This window comes from Oryctolagus cuniculus, chromosome 19 (genome assembly GCF_051225735.1).
Source record: "Oryctolagus cuniculus isolate XC-2025 breed Fujian yellow rabbit chromosome 19, ASM5122573v1, whole genome shotgun sequence".
Classification (NCBI taxonomy): Eukaryota; Metazoa; Chordata; class Mammalia; order Lagomorpha; family Leporidae; genus Oryctolagus; species Oryctolagus cuniculus.
The window spans coordinates 43,178,308-43,181,494 of record NC_142885.1 but is presented as its reverse complement, the minus strand read 5'-3'; the positions used below and the strand labels follow the sequence as shown (position 1 = coordinate 43,181,494).

Genomic DNA, 3,187 nt, shown 5'->3' with positions numbered 1-3,187 from the left:
AGGGCTAAGCAAGAGCACCAGGTTAGGGGTAAAGACGAGGAAGAACTGGCCTGGGGAATGGGGTGGAGTCCTTAAGCACAAACTGGGGCGAAACTTCAGCAGGGAGATCACATCTGGGACAGATGGGAGGACAGAGGTGCAGGCCACCCACCTGCAGCTGAGCTCCAGGGAGAGGGGACAGCCCTTGGTCAGAGAAGCCAGCCCCTTCTCAGGGGGGAGGGCACCAGAGAGGCTCACCTGGGGCTCGGCGGTGTGCCCCCGCTGAGCCTTCCCTTCAGAACTCCTGTTTGGACAGACATTCTCAAGAGCTAACCCCGAAAAGAGTTGGTTCAAACCAGCGTCTCCTCTCCTTGCGACGTACGGAAGAGCCCAGGATTCTCAACACCTGTCTCCCTCATGCTCCCACTCTTAGCAGCAGGTAGCCAGAGCTGAGAGTCACACCGCCTCCAAGAGTGGGTCCCGCCTGCACACACCCACATGCACACCAGCTTTAGCCATGTCCTTTTATTGAGCCATTTGTATGGGAATGGTGATCAGGGAGTTGTCACACCCCACCACGGGGCCCTGCCACGGAGGAGGCGGGCTCAGCAGTCGCTGAGGTAGTTTCTGGGGTAGTTGTCCCAGTGCAGGCCAATGGCGGTGACGAATAAGCCAGCTCGGCCATTGATGAATCAGAGCACGGTGTTTGGGTCCAAGGGGACAGCATACAACATTATGCCTGTGTCTTTCCCAAAGGAAAGGAAGCGACCCTCGTCAGTCACAAAGTTCAGCGTCTTCAGGTAGTTGCTGTATGACCCAGACACCGCGATCACTGACTCCCCTGGGTGCAGAAAGATCTCCTCCAGGTCTCCCAGCTTGCCACCCACGTAGTCGCTCCACACCTGGCCATAGCGCACCTGGAGACTGGGGCGGGTGGGAGGGCAGGAACGGGGACACTGATTAGGTCATCAGAGTTCAGGACCTTTTGACCTGCACGTGGAGTCCTCCAAACTGGACACTAGCATGAGCAGTCCCTGCTAGTTGCCCCAAAAGTGTAGGCCGGGTGAGCCCTGGAGGACCACACAAAGAACTTCAGCTCCTGGCCTGGCTGACAGCAGGTGCAGAGAAGGAAGGCAGCTTGCCCAGAGTCGCCCACATACCGCAAATGGCAGGCCTTGAATTTGGAGTCCAGCTTCCTATGATGCCCCACCCTATTCCCCCACTTGCGGAAGCAAAGGGATTTTCTAACAGCTGAGTGGCTCCCTTGTGGGAGAGGGAAGAGGCTTGTCCCTGCTGTCCCAGGAGGCAGATCCAGGATCAGGGGACACAGTTTGGCTCTGCACGTGATAGAATTTTCCAACTGGCAATGGAGTGGGGACTGCTCAAGAGAGGCGTTGAGCAAAGTTGCAGGGCACCCAGCAGGGATATTGGAAAGAAACTTTAAACCGCAGAAGGCGGGTGGGCAGGGCTGGTCGACTTCCAGGCCCCTGAGAGTTAGTGGTTATTAACGATTTACCACCACCAGGCATATTTGGGGAGGGAGGAGTCCAAAGGGTACGGTTCTGGAAGCCGAGTCCTCTCACAGCTATCCCCATATCCTGCCTCACTAGGGACCTGTTGGTTGAGGCACAGGTGGCCCAGAGCGAAAGAGCACTTCCTGAGCTAGTAAGAGCTTGAGGAACGCGGAAGAGCCTTACCCCACAATATAGCGGCTGTTGACCCGGACACGGAGGGCTGTGATGGGCCCTTCCAGCTGGAGGCTGGAGTGGGAGAATGGCTCTCCTCCTCCCCTTCCGTACTCGCCACTGTAGGAGGAGGACCTGGCCTGGACTGCAGTGGAAAGAAAGGGGGGCTTGGAGGCAAGGACCTCCCAGTTCCCACCGCTCAGGGGCGGCCCTGCAAGCCTTGGCCACCAGCCGAGCAGGGGCCCCTTCCCGCCACCCGCCACCAGAGTCCCAGCGGCTCACTTACTGGCACTGGCAGAGGCCGAGGTACAGAGAAGGCCCAGGAGCATGAAGGTCCACATCGTGAGGCTGCAGGGGGAAGAAGAGAGCAGAGGGGGAGGTTCCTCCTTTCCCTCTGGCCTCCGGGTGGCCTGACCCTTCAGCTCCCACCTAGCCAGACCCAGGCTCAAGGTGCACAGCACTGTCCACAGCCTGCAGTGCATCCTCCAGACCTGATGTTCCAGGGTCCAACTGTCTCTGGCCCGCCCTTGGTCTGGCTGTAGCCACGCCCTCCTTTTCCCCTCCAAGCAGAAGGTCAGCGCTCACTCTTGGCGAGCGCTGTGTCCTGACACAGCCAGGACGGGGACTTTCTGAATTAGGATGGAGTATAGGCCTCAGCCTGGAGACGGCTGAATTTCCTGAACCCAGCATCAGAGCCAACACCGACAAGCTGGCCGCTGGAGTGCAGTAGGTGAGTCCTCCGCCCCTGGAGCCGCCAACCCATATGGGCACCAGTTCAAGTCCCGTCTGCTCCACTTCCGATCCAGCTCTCTGCTAGTGCCCTGGGAAGGCAGTGGAAGATGGCCCAAGCACTTGAGGCCCTGCACCCCCTTGGGAGACCTGGAAGAAGCTCAAGCTCCTGGCTTTGGATTGACCCATTTCTGGCCATTGTGGCCATGTGGGGGAGTGAACCAGCAGATGGGATCTTTGTCACGATTCTTTGTCCACCGACACACGCCTGGCCTTTCCCAGTCACCTGAGTGTCCCAGGTTCCTAGTCCTTCAACTGACAGCTGACACATCTCTGCACCAAGATAGTTTCAACTCAGGTGCCCACTTCACTAACACTCCCTGCCACTCAATCCAGGCATCCCCTTCCCCAGACCAGATCAGATCTGAATCCCCACCGACCTCTCTTTATCTCTCTCTCTCTCTCTCTGCGTCTTCTCTGTCTGTGTAACTCTGACCTCCAAATAAATAAATAAATCTTTATTTTTTTTTATTTTTTTATTTTTTTTTTTATTTTTTGACAGGCAGAGTGGACAGTGAGAGAGAGACACAGAGAGAAAGGTCTTCCTTTGCCGTTGGTTCACCGTCCAATGGCCGCCGCGGCTGGCGCGCTGCGGCCAGCGCACCTCGCTGATCCGATGGCAGGAGCCAGGAGCCAGGTGCTTTTCCTGGTCTCCCATGCGGGTGCAGGGCCCAAGCACCTGGGCCATCCTCCACTGCACTCCCTGGCCACAGCAGAGAGCTGGCCTGGAAGAG

At 57.7% G+C, this 3,187-nt stretch overlaps 1 pseudogene; it reads right to left on the bottom strand.

The window, feature by feature from the left end:
- Positions 1–584: 584 nt before the first annotated feature.
- LOC138847083 (zymogen granule membrane protein 16-like) lies at positions 585–2,005 on the bottom strand (annotated as a pseudogene).
- Positions 2,006–3,187: the final 1,182 nt, after the last annotated feature.